The sequence below is a fragment of the Antechinus flavipes genome, chromosome 1 (assembly GCF_016432865.1).
Source record: "Antechinus flavipes isolate AdamAnt ecotype Samford, QLD, Australia chromosome 1, AdamAnt_v2, whole genome shotgun sequence".
Taxonomy (NCBI): Eukaryota; Metazoa; Chordata; class Mammalia; order Dasyuromorphia; family Dasyuridae; genus Antechinus; species Antechinus flavipes.
This window is the reverse complement of record NC_067398.1, coordinates 254,388,436-254,411,042: the sequence shown is the minus strand read 5'-3', so window position 1 is coordinate 254,411,042 and position 22,607 is coordinate 254,388,436.

Here is a 22,607-nt window from a genome sequence, read left to right as displayed (position 1 = left end):
TACATGCTATAAGAAGGTGTTGACAGGAGCAGCTGGACATGAGAGAGTGATGAAAAGAGAACAAAATTCATTCCAAGTTCAGACAGACTAGCTCATTAGGGAGAAAGGAGAGGGGGCCAGAGCAGCGGCAAGTGCTCCACCTTCTGGGCAGAGGAGAGAAAGAGAGGAGGGGAGGGGAGAATAGGGGAGAGGGGAGCCGAGAGGAGAGGAATAGAGGGAAGAGGAGGAGAGGAAAAGAGGGGGAGAGAGGCTAGGAGGGAGAAAATGAAAGGAATAAAGGAGAAGAGGGAAAGGAATGGGAAAGAAAGAGAAGAGACAGAGGGGAAAAGGAATGAAATAGGAAAGGAAAAGAACAGAGAAAGGAAGGGATAGCAGAAGTGAGGAGAGGAGAGGAATAGACCGGGAGAGATGAGAAGAAAGGAAAGGAATAGAAAGGGGAGAGGGAAGGTGAGGGAAAGGAAGAAAGGGAGAATTGGGAATAAAATAAGGGTGGGAGAAATGAAGGAAAAAAGAGGCCTTCTCCACATCTCTATCCCAGAAGAAAATTCCTCATGGGAACTCCTAAGAAGGCAACCAAGTTCTCTCCTTATTCCAAACTGCAGAAGATACACAAATGCTGGCTCTAAATGACTCATTTAAGGCAAGAGACTTGAATGGAATGAAATATTGATTCAGTTCAGATTAGGTTTGGAGAATATTTTTCTTTCAAAGCTACAGAAAATATATAGATTCAGTTCTACTTCAAATTGATTTGCTAGAAACTTTTAAAATGGAGTTTTAAAAGGAATATTGGTCAGTTTTGTGATTCATATTGGGTCCAAACTCTTGTCTGAAGCACATCTTGGAATATAGAGGCAAATGGAATCCTTCTCTTTTGTAAAATGGGATTGAAATTTGGAGCATGGACCAAATGATTTTTAAAGTTCCTTTTTATTCTTCTCTTTTCTTCTCTAGTCTTCTGTGCTGTCCTGTCCTGTTCTGTTCTAGTCTAGACTAGTCATCTAGAATTGTCTAGCCCAGTCTAGCTCAGACTAACCTTTTCACAACTCAATAAATGGGTTCCTAGTTACTTGAAGGTGCCTATTACTTTACCCCAAATTGGTTTAGTATTTCCCTCCTCATAGAAAGAAAAAAGATGTCTCCATTGAAAGCATTAATCTAGTTTGTGGCCCCAAAAGTGGTATAGAGAACTTGTCAAAGCTATCAAAGGAGAATCACAGAAAAGATGAAAGGTTTGGATAACAAGACCTTTGAGGCAAAGCTAAAGAAAGCTAAATATGTTAACCAGGAGTAGAGAAGGCTAAAGCTATAGTTTTTCCAGTAATATTCTATGGCAATGAGAGTTGGACTCAAAGCTAAATGCCATAAAATCAAAAGTTTCAAATTGTGATGCTGGAGAAGACTTTCAAGAATCCTTCAAACAGCAAGGAGATCAAATTAATCAATACTTTAATAAATTAATTCAGGTTATTCATTGGAAGGTCAACTACTGAAGCTGAAATACTTCAGCCACATAATGAGAAGACAGAACTCATTGGAAAAGACCCTGATGTTGAGAAAGATTGAAATTAAAAGAAGGAAATGGCAGATGATGAGATGGATAGATAGTGTCATGAAAATCATGAACATGAGCTTCGATAGACTTCAGAAGAGTCTGGTGTAGGATGGTTTATAGGGTCACAGAGAGTCAGAAATGATTGAACAAATGAACAACAACAGAAAAGGCTGAAGAGATTTGTGAATTTAGAGAGAACTTTAAACAGAAAATGATGATTCTATCTTCCTAGAAAAAAAAGGAGCAACATTGTAGCATGAGGGGATTATAATCCCAAAGAATGAGTTTCCTGACCATAGGAGTTAAAATAGAGACTGCACCTGTGATTTCACTGATACAGAGAGCTTGCCAGTGAGAAAATACTAGCCAAAGCATATTGGCATCTCTTCTGTAATTTATAGTCTTAGAGAGTTACCTGGAGTGCTGAAGGTCACAGCCAAAATTCATCAAAAGGGGGACTTGAACCCAACTCTTACTGGTTTCAAAGTCCAAGCTGTCTGTACAACTAAAAGGATGGAAAGTTGTCGGAAACACTCAAAATTAGAAGAAGGAATAACCTAAAAGAATCTAGGGTATCTCTTTCTATGGGAGCTCTTTAAGCAAGATTCTTCTCCTTTAGTTCAAGTGTGCCACTGCCTGGAAATAAGGGCGTGAGCCAGGTGACTTTTCAAAATTCCCGTTCTACTTAATGAACTTATGTCTAGCTCTACCAGTGCTTCACTGTATACTTCTGGGTAAGTCCTTCCTGAGTGATAGCTGATTGAACATTCTTCCTTTATTTAAGAGTATTCTGATACTTTTAACTACAACACTAGGAAAAATTGTCTTTATTGTAGTGTGGGAACAAGGGTATGTGATCATAGATTTGTTGCTGTTCATCATTCTCTAAGAGTACCAATGATATCACAATGGAAATGCAAATGAATTGAATTTAAGTGAAGTAGAGCTGTACAAAATCATCAGCCTTACTTCATTGAAATGCAGTGGCAAGACAAAAATCAAGATGATTGATTATAGTCTGAGAACTTTTAATTTTGTAAGATATTTGGGAGTTTCAAGGCTATACATTTTAAAATTTAAATCATTAATTAGTTTGTTTAGTATTTTCAAAAAGCTGAAAATTTACTGTTTTGTTCTGTGCAGTTTTCATTTATGATTTCTTGAAATATAGCTCTGAAATAATGGGCTTTAAGCTGGAATTTTTTCAGAATCTAAGTGTTCTTAACTTGAGGTCAATGATTTTTTTCCAATTACATGTAAAAGAATTTTAAAATTTATCTAAAACATTTTTAGTTCAAATTCTTTCCCTTCCTCTCTTCCTGTATTGGTAAGCAATTTGAGATAGGTTATATTTGTGCAATCACACATATTTGTATATTAGCCATGAACTTTAAAAAAAAAATTAATTTTAGGGCAGCTAGATGGCACAGTGGATAAAGAACCAGCCATGAAGTCAGGAGGACTTGAGTTCAAATCTGACCTCAGAAACTTAACACTTCCTAGCTATGAGATTCTAGACAAGTCACTTAACCCCAATTGCTTCAGCAAAAAAAAACCCTATTTTTATTTTTTTATAAATTTAAAAACATTTTTCTGAGAATGGGTCCATAGATTTTATCAGGTTGTCCAAAAGCTCCATGACAAATCAAAAAAAAAAAAAAGATCAAGAATCCCCATCTAGTCCAACCCTCTCATATTACAAATGAAGGAAGTTAAGTGACTTGATCAAGATCATACAAAAATAATCAGCCTCTTTGCATACAGAACTCCCTGTACAATTCACCAAAAACACTCCTCATCTGCAAATGTGGAGAAGTTTAGTAGTTTCTCTCTGTGTGTCCCTAAAGCTGTGAAAATAACAAAGAGATGTTCAAGCCAAAAGACTCTTTGGCATTCAAGTGAAGTTGGCAAGCAACTAAACCGTTAGCACACCTCCTCCCCTCCATCCTTATTTGTTCTTTCCTTTCTTACTATGCTTCTTGGAAAGGGATAGAGAGTTAGAAAAAAAAGTATATCAAGGTTATTCAAAGAGTTTTTCTCTTGGATTATTTGCACAAGTCCTGTTCAAACAGCCTTTGTCTAACCATCGCTTGATATCCAGACCCAATCCTTTCAGATTCAAAGAAACTGCTCAGGGGACACAAAGGGGGCAAAAAAATGACCTAGCTTTAGTGGGGAAAGAGAGAAAATGGAAAGTTTCAACCAAATTGCTCTCTGTCCCATAGTGACTAGAATTAGGGATTCATTAATAAAGTAGGGCTTCCTTGGGATGGGAAGAGGATCACTGCCCAGCCCACCCCTTGCAGCCATAAGAAAATAAGATAGGCAACATTGTCAGAGCCTATGCATTTATTCAACAAATATCTAGAAAGCAACTACTGTATGCAGAACATTGTTTGGTTGTTATCCCTTATTCTCAGAGAGGAACAAAATGACATCACCATGTTAAGAGTCCAGTTATGGTATGTCCAACTGTGGCTGATCAGACCAATACAAGCTGGGATTGCTCTGCAACTGATGGGACACAAATAGTCCCTATAAACATTTGGGATGACTTCTCTAACTTTGAGCATCTCATGTTCCTTATGAATTAATTCAATTCTGCTTTGCTAATAGAGCACAGCACCTTCTCTAATGAAGGCATTCCATGCTGGACAGTCCTTCCATTCATGCAATCAATTCTAAAATTCTTGAGAGACCTGGAGAGTGTCTTTTTGCTGATAGACATAACAAAGGTAGAAATAAGGCAAGATCATGGAATTATAGGTTTAGAACTGGAAGAGACCATTGTTGTTGTTCTTTAGTTATTTTTCAGTGTGTCTGAATCTTTGGTGAACCCCCATTTGGGGTTCACTTGGCCAAAATACTGTAGTGTTTTGCTATTTTCTTCTGCAGTTCATTTTACAGATGATATTTTACAGAAGGCAAACAAAGTGAAGTGACTTGCCCAGGATCACACAGCTAAGAAGTGTCTGAAGATGGATTTAAACTCAGAAAGATGAATCTTCCTGGTGCCAAACCCAGTGCATCCACTGTGTCATTTCACTGCCCCATTAAATGGATCCTTTTAGAGGCTATTTAATCCAGTACACTCATTTCACAGATAAGGAAACTGAAGCTCGGAAAGTGAGACCTCAAGTTTCACAGAAGGCATTTGAATTCAGGTCCTTTCTGTCTCCAAAGTCAATATTCTTTTCATTGCCCTTGCATTCGTAGACCTTACAATCTATGTAATAAGATACATACACAAATGACTATTATTTGGTTTTTTTTTAATTATTGTTTCTTTTGGTTTTATTTTTTTAATTTAAAAAATTAAAAACAATAATAGCTTTTTAATTTTGAAAATACATACAAAGATAGTTTTCAATATTCACCATTGTAGAACCTTGAGTTCATTTTTTTAATTAGTAAATAACTTTTTATTGACAGAACCCATGCCAGGGTAATTTTTTACAGCATTATCCCTTGTACTCACTTCTGTTCCGATTTTTCCCCTCCCTCCCTCCACCCCTTCCCCCAGATGGTAAGCAGTCCTATACATGTTAAATAGGTTACAGTATATCCTAGATACCATATATGTGTGCAGAACCGAACAGTTCTCTTGTTGCACAGGGAGAATTGGATTCAGAAGGTATAAATAACCCAGGAAGAATAACAAACATGCAAGCAGTTTATATTCATCTCCCAGTGTTCTTTCTTTGGGTGTAGCTGCTTCTGTCCATCCTTAATCAATTGAAACTGAATTAATTCTCTTTATCGAAGAAATCCACTTCCATCAGAATACATCCTCAAACAGTATCGTTGTTGAGGTATATAATGATCTCCTGGTTCTGCTCATTTCACTTAGCATACTTCACTTACTACACTTCATGTAAGTCTCGCCAGTTCTCTCTGTATTCATCCTGCTGGTCATTTCTTACAGAACAATAATATTCCATAACATTCATATACCACAATTTACCCAGCCATTCTCCAATTGATGGGCATCCATTCATTTTCCAGCTTCTAGCTACAAACAGGGCTGCCACAAACATTTTGGCACATACAGGTCCCTTTGCCTTCTTTAGTATCTCTTTGGGGTATAAGCCCAATAGAAACATTGCTGGATCAAAGAGTATGCACAGTTTGATAACTTTTTGAGCATAGTTCCAAATTGCTCTCCAGAATGGCTGGATGTGTTCACAATTCCACCAACAATGTATCAGTGTCCCTGTTTTCCCACATCCCCTCCAACATTCTGCATTATCTTTCCCTGTCATTCTAGCCAATCTGACAGGTGTGTAGTGGTATCTCAGAGTTGTCTTAATTTGCAATAAATGACTATTATTTGAAATAAACACATGAAAAGTACAGAAAGAAAGAAGACATTTACTTAATGATATCATGGAAAGGATATTTGGCTAATACATAGCTCTTCTCTATCCCACATTTGCCAGGATGTCAATCCCAATCAGAGCAATGTGTTTCCTTCTCCCCATCAGTGAAAAAATCATCATACCTAAAGGGCCATGACTATTTGCATGCTCAAGGTGAGGTTGTAGATAGTATTTTTCCCAATTACATGTCAAGAAAAATTTTAGTATTCATTTTTATAAGATTTTGAGTTCCAGGTTTGTTCCCATTTTCCAAGCTCCCCTCTTGACCTAAAATGGTAAAAAATTTGATAATAGGTTATACATGTGCTATCATATAAGACATTTCTATATTACTCACAGTTATAAAAGAAGAAATAGAGCAAAAGAAAAACCATGAAAAAGAATAAATTAAATGAAAAAGTATACAACAATATGCATTGAATTCATCAGTTCTTTATCTAGATGTGAATAGCATTTTCCTTCGTGAGTCCTTTATACTTGTCTTAGATCATTGTATTACTGAAAAGGACTGAGCCATTTATAGTTGATTATTACAGTGTTGCTGATACTTTGTGACAATGTTTTCCTGGGTCTACTCATTTCACTTTGCATCAGTTCCTATAAATCTTTATAGTTTTTTTTATTTTTTCTGAAATCTGTCTGATCATCATTTTTTATTGCACATTGGTATTCCATTACATTTTTATAGCACAGCTTGTTTAGCCATTCCTCAATTAATGGATATCCACTCAATTTTTACCATATTTTTACCACTATAAAAAGGTGCAGCTCATGAAACGAGCTGCTATTAATATTTTTGCACCTGTAGGCCCTTTTTTCCTTCTTTTTATTATCTTTTTGGTATACAGACCCAGTAGTGGTATTGCTAGATTAAAAGGGATGCACAATTTGCTTACCTTTTGGGCACAGTTCCAATTTGCTCTCCAGAATGGTTTGATCAGATACATTAATGTACTGTTTGACCAACAGTACATTAGTATCCCAATTTTCCCATTACCCTCTCTGACATTTATTATTTTTCTTTTTTTTTTTGGTCACACAAACCAATATGAGGGTTATGAAGTGGTTCCTCAGAATTGGTTTTATTTGCATTTCTCTAATCAAAAGTGATTTACAGCAATTCTTCATATTCCTTTGAGTTCTTTATTTGAAAACTGCCTGTTCACAGATTTTGAATAGTCATCAATTGAGGAGTAACTTGTATTCTTATAAATTTGATTCCATTCTATGTATATCTGAGAATTGAGATCTTTATCAGAAATATCTGTTGTAAAGATTGTTTACAGCTTTCTGATTTCCTTCTAATCCTGGTTGCATTGGTTTTGTTTATACAAAGGCTTTTTAATTTAGCATAATCAAAATTATCTATCTTATATTGCATAATACTCTATCTTTTGTTTGGTCATAAACCTGTAAATCACTTAACTTTTCCTTTACGACTTTAGATGCTATACCACTTGTTGCATATATGTTTAGTATTGATATTACTTGATTGTTTATGGTACCTTTTAACAAGGTGTAGTTTCCTTCCTTTTTTCTTTTAATTAGATCTATTTTTCTTTTCTTTTCTGAATTAAGGATGGCTACTTTTTTTTACTTCAGCAAAGCATAATAGATTCTGCTCCAACAACTTACCTTTATTCTGTTCTCTCTGCCTCAAGTGTATTTATTATAAACAACATATTGAGGGATCTGGTTTTTCCTCCACTCTGCTATCTGCTTCTATTTTATGGGATAGTTCATCCCATTGACATTCACTATTATAATTATAAATTGTATATTTCTCTCCTTCCTATTTTCCCTCTTGTTTCCTCTCTCCTTTCACCCTTTCCCTTTTCACCAGTGTTTTACTTCTGTCTACCACTTCCCCCAGTCTATCCCATCTTCTCTTAGTCCCCACCTCTCACTTTACTTAATCTCCCCACTTCACCTCTTACTTTCCAGTCAGGTAAGATGAGTTTCTATATTCAACTAATTATGTATATTATTTCCCTCTTTGAGCCAATATTAATGAGAATAAGATTCAAAGAATGCCCATCACCCACCCTCCTAACTTTTCCTGTACTGAAATAGGTTTGTCATGTCTCTTTGTGTGAGATAGTTTACCAGGCTACTTCTCCATCCTTCTGTGTATTTCTTCCAATATATTTCTCCCTTAATTATTTTTATATCATTCCCTCAAATTCATCTTATACTTGTACTTTCTGTCTACATATATATTTTATAGCTATACTATTACTGGATACAATTTTTAAGAATTACAAGGATCATCTTCCCACATGGGGATGTAAACATTTCAGCTCCATTGTTTTCCTCTTCTGAATTTGGATCTTGATCTTCCCTATCACCATCATAATTTCCTATGGTCAGATTATTTTTTGCTGTTGTTTTTTGCTCATCTTTTTTGATATTTTTCCTTTATTTTAAGTTTGACTTCTGCTTCCATGATGGAAGGAACACTGTCAAAGGTTTCTTGTACCAGAGGCTACAAGACCTGGTTGTTTACCTGGTGCTACATTACTGTTGTTTAAGGCCCATGGAGAACCCTCATGTCTGGTGCTGTATAGAGGCTATAGGTGTCTGGCAGCTTGCCTGATGCTGAGTTGGGGTCCTAGTGCCTGTGTCTGGCATGTGCTGAGGCTAGTGGGGTGTTTCTGCATTTCTCCAGAGATATGTTGAAACCCATTGCAGGAGCCCTGCACTGGCAGCTGCCTGTTTGCTTAGGAACTTTAGAGTTGATGTTTGTCTGAGCTATGCTAAAGCACATGGAGGTCTGGTTATTGGAAGATTCTTGTTTGCTTGGGGCTATATTGAAACACATGATGGTGAAGCTGGAATTCCCTTGGCTATGGTGAGACATATGGGGAGGGTCCTGGAGTTGGCATTTGCCTGTTCCACCATAGGATCCCCTGCTAGTTTGTTGAAGTGGGGCTTGCTGTTTGCTTGCTAGGACACTTCTTGTCCTGGACTGTATTTCCCCTTTACCTAAGTAAGACAGACTTTTCTTGCCAATCTCCCAAGTTTTTTAGGTTAAAAAGATTGCTTACACCATCTTTTTGCTGGTTCTGTTATTCCAGTTTTTATTTGGGGGCACTATTTTGTGGTTGTTTGGAGATAAATATAGGAGAGTTACAGTGATTTACTACTTATTCTGCCATCTTGACTCCCCCCCTCCATTTGCAAACTTGTTATTCTTTATCCCTAAGCCATGTGTCATTTCAACATAAAATCATAGGTCAAAGCTATGAGGGAACAGAGAACATCTAGTTCTCTATCTATTAAAGCGATTAAGAGCTACCAAAAGGGTCATCCAAAGGATTACACAGCCCAGAAAGGAGTAAGACATGGTTAGTCTGGGTTTTGTGCTCAAATGAAGGTTCCTGGGAGGAGTTGTACAACCAAAGGAGAGACCCTAGGAGTGAAGAGTTCTCCCAATGTGTGACGTCCAATGTCATGACCACTCCTGAAGTGAACTGAGAAAAAATATATATACATGAAGCAAAAAGACAAAAGGAAATGGCTCCAGCACTAGGGGTGAAGGGAGGGGAATGTGACTCTGGAGTTGAAGGTTGTAAGACTCAATTCTATCTTCAATGTGTGCAGATAATGTAGCACTGTGGAAAAATCACTAAATTTAGAACTAAAGTATAAGAAATAAATCTTTTAGACTCAAAAGGGGTAAAGTCAAAAGTCTATTTTATTATACATCTGCAGAAGTGTGTATGTCCCATTGTAGTATTGTAGGCCAAGAGAGAAAAGGATCAACCATTATATCCCTATCCCTATTCCTGGCCATAAGGTCCCTCCCTTGTTTCTCCATTTGCTGGGTACTTCAGGAGGTATAGCTTCCTGATGCACTTCCTACATACTTACGCCTAAATATGTTACCCCTCTTATCACATATATCACATGATCATTAAAATGAGCACAAGCTTCTCCTGGGGAGAAGTTAATATTTATAAAACAATTAAGCATGCGTACAATAGCTAAGCTACAAACTTTACCCTATTTTCTTGTCTTAACAACTTTAGTTAGTTTAGTCTGGTTTTAATTATAAAATCAAGATATAATATTTCCAACAGTATGCTGTTTTCATAGGATGTTTCTCTTACTTGGACATTTCTGTGGAAACACAAAATTTCATTTTTTTTGAGGGGGGGAGTAGTTAATTCTTTTTTTACTTGTATATTAACTTTTTGTAATGCATATTTCTTTCTAATAATGTTGGGAGAGAAAACTTAGAACAAAAGGGAAAAAACATGCAAGAAGGAAAAAGCAGAATGCACTAATTTACATTCAATCTCCATTGTTCTTTTTCTGGATGCAGATGGCATTTTCTATCCAAAGCTTATTGGTATTGCCTTGGATCAGTGAAGCACTAAGAAGAACCACGCCTTTCATAGTTGATCATCGCACATTCTTGCTGTGATTGTGTACAATGTATTTCTGGTTCTGCTTGTTTATTTTCAGCATCAGTTCATGCAAATCTTTTCAAACCTTTCTAAAATCAGCCTTTTCATTATGTTTTATAAAACAATAATATACCATTATCTTCATATACTGCAACTTATTCAGTCATTCCCTAATTGATGGGCATCCACTCATTTTCCAATTCTTTGCTACTACAAAAAGAGCTGCTATAAACATTTTTGTACATATGGGTCATTTTCTCTCCTTTATGATTTCCTTGGTATATAGACCCAGTAACGGCACTGCTAGGTGGAAGGGTGTGTCCTTTGGGCATAGTTCCAAATTGCTCTCTAGAATGATTGGATCAGTTCATAACACCAACAATGCATTAGTGTCCCAATTTTCCCTTATCTCCTCCAACATTTATTATTATCTTTTCCTGTCATCTTAGCCAATCTGAGAAGTGTGAAGTGGTTCCTTAGAGTTGTTTTAATTTATATTTCTCTAATAGTGGTTTAGAGCATTTTTTCATATGAATATAGATGCTTTATCTGAAAATTGTCAAAATCTTTTGACCATTTATCAATTGGGGAATGCAGGGTCTCATATCTCACAAAAGGATCTCAGCAGTTTACGAGTGATTTTAGGCAAGTAACTTAACCTAACTGGGACCCATTTTCCTCATCTAAAAAGTAAATGATTTAGACTTCCAAGGTCCTGTCTAATTTAACTTCTATAAACCTATCAAACCAGAAAACTTCAGACAAAGGAAATCTCATTCACTGTCTAAAGATCAACCTGTTTATTTACAGAGAGGCTTATTATCACTAGTAGGTTAACCAACAGATAATGAATTTTTGGCCATAGTAAACCATGAACCAAAGAGAAATACAAAATGGCCTTTGGACCTGTGCATTCTTTTACTTCTCAGTGACAATGTCAGAATTGTGAAAAAGAAGAGAAAAGGGTGCTAAAAATCACTTGGTGTTTCATCCATTTATTAATATTAATTTAACTCTTAGTTAACCTCCTTAGTGCTCCCCCCACATGATATTAAATCACCTGACTCTTAACTGTTTTCCCTAGCTGTCTGCTATACCTGGAATTCTCTTCCCATTCAATGCAAACATTTCCTGGCTTCTTTCAAGTTTCAGCTAAAGATATCACCTTCTGAAAAAAACAAAAAACCTATCCACTGTTTATTATCTTCAATTCATCCTGTGAATGACTTATTAATCTAGGTGAGGCAATGGACAGAACACTGAGCCTAGAGCAGGAAGATCTAAATCCAAATTCAGCCTCAGACAGTAGTTGTGTGATCCTGAATAAGTCACTTAATCATGTTTACCTCAATTTTTTCATCTGTAAAATGAGCTGGCGAAAGAAAGGCAAAGCACTCTAGTATTTCTGCTGAAACTCCAAATGGAGTCAAAAAGAGTTGGGTGACTGAACAACAACAAACTTATTTATACATTATTATTTGCACACTATCTCCCCAATTAAACTGTAAGACTTGAGAGCAGGGATTGACTTTTGCCTTCCTTTGTATCCCTAGCACTTTGCACAGTGGCTGGCCCAAAATGTGTACTTAACGAATGCTAGTTGGCTGGCTGTTGGTTTGATAAAAATGAATTTGTTGTGAATTCCACTATATCAACATTGGTATTCTTGCTAACAAACAAATGAGAAGCCTACCCCTAAATAGAAGATAGTTCACAAATTCCTCTTAGAGAGGCAAATAAAGGAATTGGTGGAAATGGTTTTAGCAAGTACCCTTAGGCAACAAGAAATATCATTTCATACGTAGGGTATTTTTTCATTTCAGCTTCTAATGCTTATAAGTATTGGCAAAGGGATCCACAGGAAGGAAGAAAACCATAGTAGAGGATGAAGCAATAGAGAAATTAGAAGATGCCAGAAGCTTGGGGAAAAAACAATCACAGATGCTCTTACTACTGAAAAAGGGCAAGTAAGAAAACACAGATGCCTATTTTCCTATCTCTATAAAGTCTTTATAGAAAACAAAAACAACAAAAAACTGCACAAATCTCAGGCATCCTTGATGAAGGTATGAGAAGGAAACATGGAACCACAATTCTATAATAGACTTTGATACTCAAGTAATTAATTAAAGGTATAGAGAATACAAGTTCCACTGATTTTATTGTATGTTGATAATTTTAAAATTGGCAGCGAGGTGATATAGTAAATAGAGAACTGGCCCAGAGTCAAGAAAACGAGTTCAAATCTGAACTCAGACAATGACTAGCTTGTGACACTGGGTAAATCACTTAACCTAATTTACCTCCATTTCTTCATTTGTAAAACGAGCTAGAGAAGGAAATAGTAAACCACTTTACTATCTTGGCCAAGAAAATCCCAAATAAGGTCAAAAAGAGTCTGACTTGAGTGAAGTAATTGAACAACAGACAACAAACTAAAAAGTTATTAAGCAGAATAAAATACTATCTTAAAAGCACTTTTCCAATAAGGAAATATATATTTCTGTCATGCATATATAACAATCACACACAATTTCTTGAGATCCATAAAATAGAGATAACTCTGTTTGAAGACACTCTCATTATTAATGTCAAATGAAGCATAAAGCAGGGAACCATATGTTCTCCAAAAGTGTTTGCCTCCATCAAACATCAAGCATGAAGTTCAAATAGAGTAGAAATTCCCTACAAATGGCAGGATCTTCCAGATGCTGGTCTTTCCAAATAGTAGAACATACCAAAGAACCGTAAACGAACTCATGTCACACAATCAATATGGCAATATAGCATAGTAAATAGAGAGATAGCCTCAGAATCAGGTTCATACATCATATAGGTTATTTGACCTTAAAGTAAATATTTTGATGTACCTGTGATCACATTGCTATAGATGTTGCTTCTAAAAGCACAAATTGCAACCCATCTATGTGTTTTCAAATGGTGTGACTGTTGTTCATGTGCTCCCTAAATTCTCCATTGGAAATCCACCCATTGTTCTGGGGGGGAGCCTTCCTCTAGATCTTTTTTATAATACATGAATATCATGGATAACATAGATAACCTTTGTTACCCTTCACCCTCACTATCTGATTGATCCACCTCCATTCCCAGTCCTGCATGTCTTTGCCATGTTCATTGCCCACTCTGGTCTGTCAGTTTTTTATTTAACTTGTCATTGCCCCCAGGTAACTTCTAAGACTAAGTTTGGGACATATTCATCAATGAAACAGATCTAGTCTGAAAAACACACATACATGCCCATATGCAGACAAGATTTTAACTTTAGTATCTATACAAGAAAAAAACAAGTAGATGAAGAATTTCTATAATCTGGACGATGATATACAGTTGAATGGTCAGATTGATTAATTAATAAATAAATCTTGGATGCAAAATTAAATAGGCCCAGAATTGAACAGAAGGGAAGAGATCAGATTGTATTGTATTTGGACAGGGGCAAAGGCAATTGAACAGTCTCCCAGAGCTATCCATGGTTGTAAATCATGGAATACCACAATGACTTACAATTTAAATTGTGAGACAATGTAGAGATATAAGATGGATGTGAATAGATTGCAGCATATTACCAGTGACCACCACAATGAGATTATACATTCCATCAAAATATCTGATATTGTTGTTAAGAACTGAGTTGTACATTACTTAGTCAGTGGGGTAGAGACAATTGCAGAATGCTGATGCTAGGGAAGGATTGCCCACTAGAAGGTATTGCAGATAGATAATTGGAAAGGGTTTTATCCTCTAAAAACCTAGTAGAATATAGGTGTGCCCCATGTCTAAACCACTTAAGATAGCATGAACCACATAGAAGATGCTAGAGCATTTTTTCTGGAAACTAGAAACCTGCAACATATACAAACTTTCTATATATGATTAGGAGCAGCCTTTTTCCATTTGCTGTGAAGAAGCTCCCTGCCTAGGCCCAAAGTAGTAAAAGTTAGTTTCCAAGGTGTTGAGAGATATTTTGTAATTGCTATGTCTTTGAAGAGAAAATAATTCTTTGTAAAAATTAATCTGACATTTAAGTGATTAAATGGAATTGGAATACTAGTCACTGGACCCTTAAAAATGGAAAAGCATTACCAATGAGGGCTTGAGTCAGTGGTATGGGGGTCTAGAACTAATCATTAAAAACTGCCAGGTCCAGGTTCATAGACTTTCTTGAGCTTTAGCTTATTACATTTTATAGGAAGGCTTTCCTGATTCCCCATTAGTTAGTGTTCTCTACCTTACTCAAAATACCTTGCAATACCTTAAATGGAGGTATTTAAATATCTTAAAAATTTATCTGTTTATCTGTTGTATCTCCCAGTAGAATTTATATTCCTTCAGTGCAGGAATCCTTATTTTTTGCTTTGTGTATGGAGTCCAACTCAACTCTTACATGTAGTAAGTGCTTAATAGATTTAAGGAATGGAACTAAATTTAGGAAAAAGCCATCACTGCTAGTGGGTCAAAGAAGTTTTGAGATGGATCTTGAAAGAGAGGTAGAAATTTCAGCAAGTGTAATGAAAGTGGAGGACATTCCTACATAAAATGAAATTAAAACTTTTATATAAGTGGGCACTCACACTGCTCTCAGATCAGATCATAGTTCCAGAGCCATAAGGGATCTCAAAGGCCATGTAGTCCAGAGGGTCACAAACTTTTTTGGTCTCAGGGCCCCTTTATACTCATAAAAATTATCAAGGTTGCCCTAAAGAGCTTTTGCTTATGTGAATTATATCTATCAATATTTGCTGAATTAAAAATTAAAACATGTTAGTATTATTATGAAAACAGTTTTGACCCTGTAGACCTCCTAAAAGGGTCTCAGGGACCCTTAGGAGTCCCTAGACCACTCTTTTAGAATTACTAATTTATTCCAACCCCCTCATTTTACAGATAAGGAAATTGAAGTCAAAGAGATTACTATTATAATTATTATTTTTAATAATATTTAATTTTCCCCTAATTATATGTAAAGACTATTTTTAACATTCATTTAATTTTTTTTTTTGCATTTCAAATTTTCTCCTTCACCTCCACCCTCCCTGAGATGGTAAGCAATCTGATATAGGTTATTCATGTTCAATCATGCAAAAACTTTACCATATTAGTCATGTTGTGAAAGGCCCAAAAGGAGGAGAAAAAAAGATGAAAAAAATACAGAAAGTGAAAAATAGTATGGCATTTGGACTCCATCAGTTTATTATTATTACTATTATTATTAACTAACATTTGTATAGTATTTTCAAAGTGCTTTACAAATATTATCTCATTTTATCCTCATGATAATTCTGAGAGATAAGTGATATCATTATTCCTATTTTGCAAATGAGGGAATTGAGATAAGTAAAGGTTGTCAGTCAGTAAACACTTATTAAGCTCCCACTATGTGCCAGATACTGTGCTAAGCCATGGGGATAAAAAGAATAACAAGAGACAATTCCTGCCTTCAAGGAGCTCACCATCAGATGGAGTAAACAACATGCAAACAATTCTGTACAAACAAGCTATACAGAGAATATGAAAAATAATCAACAGAAGGAAAGCACTAGAGTTAAGAGAGTTTATGAAAGTCTTTATGTAGAAGGTGATTTTAGCTGGGGCTAGAAGAACGCCAAGAAAGCTAAGAGCTAAGAAAAAGAAATACATTGTAGGCATGGGGGACAGCCCATGAAAATACTTGGATTAAATAATGTGTACCATGATCATACATTAATAAGTATCTGAAGCTGGATTTGAAGTCAAGGCTTCTGACCATAAAACTGATATTTTATCCATCATGTCATCTGTTTGTCTAATATTAAGTGACTTGCTAAATTCATTCTGGTAGAACGTATCAGAGGTGGGATTTAAACTCATAACCTTCAACTCTATAGCCAGTGTTGCTTCCCCTGTACCATGTAGCTCTACTGGCATGATTTCATAGAATTCGGCCATGGGTGATGTTGAGGCTCTGAGTTGATTAAGGCTTTCTTTTTAATTTTTTTTCTCAGCAAAAACTATACTGTTTAACCTCTAAGAATGTCCAAGAAGGTCCCTTCAAACTCCAAATCTTATTCTAAGTGAGAAAAATCGATATATTCATTCTGATATTTCAATATTGGTTTGGGAGATGGAAGTGGGATAATCTTATTGAGCAAAGAGCTACTATATAACAAACCTGGACCTTTATCTTCTCTTCTCTTCTTTTCTCTTCTCATATCTCTCCTTTTCACTTCTCTTCTTTCCTCATCTTTTATCTTTTCTTCTCCTCTTCTCTTTGCTATACATTCATTCACATAATTCTCAGTCCTTCAAGTTGTATCTTCTCTTCCTGCCAATATCTCCCCAATCTACTTCTCATCATAAAGAGGCCCTGAAAGACTCTTAAATCCCATTTTCATTTTTCCCAAGACTACTCCCTTCATCATGAAAATGAAGCTAGTTCAGACTCTTGTCATATCATACCTCTACTGCTAAAATAGTATACTGATTCTAATCTCCCTTGCTTCCAGTCCTTAATCTAAAATTCACAGATCCCTAATTATATTGGAAAAATCATATCCTTAGTTTGATATAAACAGTTTATTTTCTAACGACTCTTTTATTTTACATGTTTAAAAACATTCTTCTGAGAAGGAATCAATAGAATTCATCAGACTGCTCAAGGGGTCCATGACACAAAGAAAGCTAAAAAAAACTTTCTCTAAACTGTCCTACATGCCACTGCTAGAAGAATCTTCTTAAAATAGCAATTTGATCATTTCACTCCCATGTTTCACAAAGTGCTTTTGTTCATTGCCTACAGAAGGACGTCAAGGAATCAACGAATGTCAGAGTTAGAACAGATCAGAAGGGACCCAGTCCTGAATAGGAATTCCATCTACAAAATATTCAACCAACAAATGACCTTGCAAGTTTTATTTAAAGATCTTCACTGAAGGGGAGCCACTTATTTCTCAGAATAGCTCATTCTAATCCTGAACAGATCTAATTAATAAGTTTTTTTTTTCCTTTTCCACACAGCACTCCAACTATTGTCCTAAAACCTTGGGCTCCTGAATTTAGAGTTTACCAAGTTTCTATGTTTTCATACCCTTAACCCAACATATTCTGACCATTTTACTATTAAATAGTTGGAACATATCCTACCCCTCTCTTACTCTTTCTATCTCTTGTTCTCAGATTGTTTCAATCTCTTGTATTGTTGTACAATACAACACAATAAACATTTATTAAGTGCCAACTATATGTTTATAATGTAATGAAGACAATATACAAATAGAGGCTGAAAGGATGATGATACTCTGAAGAAAATTAAATGGAAAATCCTAGTCCTCTATTAAGAAAAGCTTTAGAGAGGAAGGTATGAGATTAAGTGACTTGCCCAGAGTCATTCATTCCTGAAAAGGATGAGCCAATTATCTTATGGCTCTCTTCACCTTCCTATGACTCCTCTGGCCAAAACACTCCTCTGTAGTCACCCCTTCTCTACATATATTGTCTTCTGTTAGAATTCAAGTTCATTCAGGATGGGGACTGTCTTTTTATATTTATATCTCCAGCACCTTGGACAGTGCCTAGAATATGGTAAGTGGTTGAGGCATCTAGGTGGTATGGTGGATAAAGCATGAGATTTGAAATCAGAAAGAGCAGAGACTTACTTAATATAGGACTCTGAGAAGTCACTTAACCTATGTTTCAGTTTTCTATTCCTTAATAAGGGAGTAATAATAGCTAATAAAACTATTGTGAGGATCAAATGAGATGATATAAAATGTTTTGAAAATCTTAGTCTTAGATAAATGTTATTTAGTTGTGTCTGACTCTTTATGACCCCGTAGACCATACTATTCATGGGGTTTTCTTGACAAAGATACTGGAGTAGTTTGCCATTTCCTTCTCCAATGGATTAAGGTAAACATAGATTAAGTGACTTGTTCAGAGTCACATAGCTAGCAGACACCAGCTAGTGTCTGTCAGGTCTTCTTAACTCCAGGTCCAGTGTTTTATCCAGTGATCCACTCAGCTGTTGCTTTATATAAATGTTAGATATTATTAAATATTTTTATTCATTAATTCAATTGGAAGCCCCTTGAGAGCAAAGACCTTCTTTTGACTTTCTTTGTTCTCCAGCACTTAGCCTGGCATTTAGTAACATAATACAATACAACACAATAAACATTTATTAAGTGCCAATTATGTGCTTATAATATAATGAAGACAACATACAAATAGAAGCTGAAAGGGTAATGATACTCTAAAGAAAGTTAAATGGAAAATCCTAGTCCTCTGTAAAGAAGACCTTTAGAAAGGAAAGTATGAGGTTAAGTGACTTGCCCAGAGTCATAGAGATAGTAAGTGTCTGAGGCTGGATTTGAACTAAAGTTCTCCTGACTCCAGAGCTGGTGCTTTATCTACCATATCATCAAGTTGTCCCTATAAAGGAGAGCTTTAAGAGAAATTTAGTGATCCACCCTCCAGACCTCCAGTTGAAGGTGTTGCATATCCAAAGGTGAGTTAATGACATGATGAGATGCCAAACGATCAACTACTAGGTGCTATTTTGAATGACTGAGCAACTCTTCCTACTCCTGCCCTAGTTCTCAGGGGAACAGGCATAGTGGAGTTCCTTAACACTTGGGTTATTTACAATCCGAGAGAGTGGGTTCACCAGAGGTGAGTCCCCCCCCCCATACTATATCTAGGAGAAACACAATAATGGGATCCTTTGTTTCATTCTTCCTCTGTTCTATGCTCTTGATTCCACAGATGAAGGTGTATTAGTTCTATGGAAAATGAATACTCTCTGGAGCCATTAGAGACTTTAGTGAGATCCAGAGGTCCTCAAACCACGACCCGAGGGCCAGATGCGGCAGCTGAGGATGATTATCCCCCTCACCCAGGGCTATGAAGTTTCTTTATTTAAAGGCCCACAAAACAAAGTTTTTGTTTTACTATAGTCCGCCCCTCCAACAGTCTGAGGGACAGTGAACTGGCTCTATTTTAAAAGTTTGAGGACCAGTCTAATCAAACACTTTCATTATCAATGAGGAAACATCTCCAGATCAAGGTCACAAAATTAGTAACTAGCAGAATAGGGATTAGAATTGTTCCTTTTAGATACCTTTTCCCTTAAATTAACTTCCTAGGCTTTCTCTTAATCCTGTGATATTTGGTCTTTTGAATCAACTAACCCAACTTGGACCATTTGATATGTTTTCCCTACCTACTATAATGCAACCCAGAGCCAAAAAATAGTTAATGGAAAAGGGTGTTTCAGGGTGTAGCAAATGTGAAAAATTGAGATGAAAGAGAACTGTATCCCCAAAAGAGGAGGCATGAAGGATCACAGGGGCAAAGACAGATAAGGTAGACAAAGACTGGTATATATAGGGAGTGGGGTGGTGTGTGAATAGAAGTGTGAAAAATTCAGATGAGTTGAAAAATAAATAGGGAGAAAGAACAAGAAATAAGCAAGAAAAGGGAATATAAAAGAGGGAACAGGTTCTAGGCAAGAAAGAAGGAAAAGATGAAGATGAGGAAACAATGGTTATGGGTTTATTTTCCAAATTCCAGTACAATATATTTTGGAGGAGGTAACAAGTAAACTTAAAATTTTAAGATTAACAAAAGAAGCACCAGTGTGTATATGTATAATACATTATGACACAGTATACCCTAGAGATTGCACAGTATAGAAACATAAATATGAATAAATTTGTGAGCACCAGTTCCATAACAGATAATTAAAGAAATTATAGGTAATGGGGGAAGAAGGATTACAGTCCCCACCTGTAACATCAACATCAAGAATAACATCCATGGTACATTCCTCGATACCTTTTAGGAACAGAACACTATTCTAGATGTGGCACTGACTCAGTGTCAGTTCTGAGATATTCGCTGTCTGATGACTTGCCCCTATCCTTAACCCCACCCTGGCATCCCAGAATGCATTTAGCATAAAGCAGGCAAGATTCTTTATTTGTCAGGAATTCAATTAGGTGGGAAGAGTTGTTATTAATTTTATAGGAATTACTGGTCAGGGGATGCAGGCGCTGGGGATGGAATCCTGGAGCTGTTTTTTCTCCTAGTGCCCCAGGGCAGGTAGATAGAGGCAGTGTGATTTCACTAGTTGAGGTATTAATGAGATGCCTCTAGGTGCAAATGATAGTTTAATAGGTGTTACTTAACGGGAGTGCCCCTCACACACACACACTCAGGCAGCCAGCTTCACTCCCAAAGCCTTTTGCCTCCTTGTTAGAATAAGTAATTAGAATGTAGGAACACTCACTTTGACACTTTAATAAAGTGTCAGCCATCATCAATTTAGTATTTAATAAAAATAAAATTAAATATTTATTACATTTTTTACAGCATTGTATTTAAAACACATTTTTCCCCAGGATTTCAACATTGAACTTCCCCTAGCTAACCCTGTTGTCCTGCCACATAGCAGAGGGGAGATCTTAGAAAACGTGATGAAAAATGACAGAAAGGAGACATAAAGGAATATGAAATGGGGGGAACAAAAAAGGAAGGAAAGAAGGAAGGAAAGAAAGGAGGGAGGGAGGGGAAAAAGAGGGAGGGAAGAAGGAGGGAGGGAAGGAGGGAAAGAGGAAAGGGAGAGAGGGAAGAAGTGAAGGGAAGGAAAGGGAAGGAGAGGAGAGGAAGAAGGGTGGAAAAGAGTGAGAAAGGAAAGAGGAAGGGAGAGAGGGAGGAAGGAAGGAAAGAAAGAGAAGGAAGGAGGAAAGAAGAAAAAAGGGAGGGAAGGAAGAAAGGAGAAAAAGAAGAAAGGGAGGAATGAAAGAAGGAAGGAGGGAGGGAAAGAGGAAGGAAGAAGGGAAGGAAGGAAGAGAAGGAAGGGAGAAAGGAGAAAGAAATGAGAAAGAAAAGAGAGAGCGAGAGAAAGAAAGAAGAAAAAAGAAAGAAGGAAGGAAGGAAGAAAGGAGAGAGGGAGGTAAGGGGGGAAGGAAAAGAGGGAAGGAAGAAGAAAAGAGGGAAGGGAGGAGAGAGGGAAGGAAGAAAGGAGAGATGGAAGGAAGGAGAGATGGAAGGAAGGAAGGAAGCAAGGGAGGAGGGAAGGAAGGAATGAAAGAGGGAAATAAAGAAAGAAAAGAGAAGAAAGAAAAAGAAAGGTGTCAAGAAGAAAGAAAAGAGAGACCAGCAGAGAGAAAAGGAATGGAGACGGCGGGAGGAGAGTCAAAAGTCTCATATTTTTCCAGTTTCTCATCTTTTAGAGCCAATTCTGTCCCTTCTTACTCCAAGTCAACTTGTAAATATTTCCACTTTAATGGAGGGAAATCCCAAGGATCTTTTACAGAAAACTGTAAGTTGCTGGACTGCCTTAGCTATTGAGCTTTAGGCCCTACCCTGGCCATATCCTGGGAAACTAGGCATTGGTGCTTATTTTAGTAGGAAGAGTATAAATAGGTTCCTATAAAAGGCAGGGCTTGTCTCAAGCTCCATATGTTTCGTATTACTTTGGCTCTTAATTCCCAGGAACAGGTCCCTGTCCTCAGCTGTTTCCATCCCTTGTTTCCAGTCTTCCTCTGGGTTCTTCTGGTCCCATTTCTTGACTCACCATTGCCCAGACTCAGAGTGACAATGGATGACAAAAGCTGCCCGGGAAGCCTTTCATCTCCAAGTAGTCACCTTCTCAAATGATCTATTTTAGCCACACTTTTCCTGTACCTTGACAGCCTCCTATTATGCCAGTTCTATATCTTTGTTAATGCTGTTTTTGCTCCATTCAATGCTCTTCTCCAAAATCCTATCCATTCTTCACAACCCAGCTCAATTTCTTCTCTGACTCAATGAGTTCTTCTTTCACTGAACTCCAGCAAAAACTGTCTGCTGTTTTTTAGTCCATAATACAATATATAACAATTTAAGATTATAATAGACCTTTTTACATTGAGCCATCTCCCATATTTTAGTTTTGAATGAGTCACTTGAATCAATCAATCATCAAGCATTTATTGTTTCTATTATCTGTCAAGTGCTGTGTTAGGCAATGGTAATATAAAGACCCCCCAAAATGAAACAATACTTATTAGCAGAGTGCCTGATATATATAAAATGTTTAATAAATATTTGTTGACTAACTGACCTATTCTTAAAGAGATTCCATTCTATCAGTAGTGACAGCATCGCCATTTATGTGCATGCATAATATGTGCACATTTTGTTTGTTATACATATCATACATATACATGTGTGTTTGTTGCTATTCAATGTGTTACATATATTATCTCATTTGATTGGAAG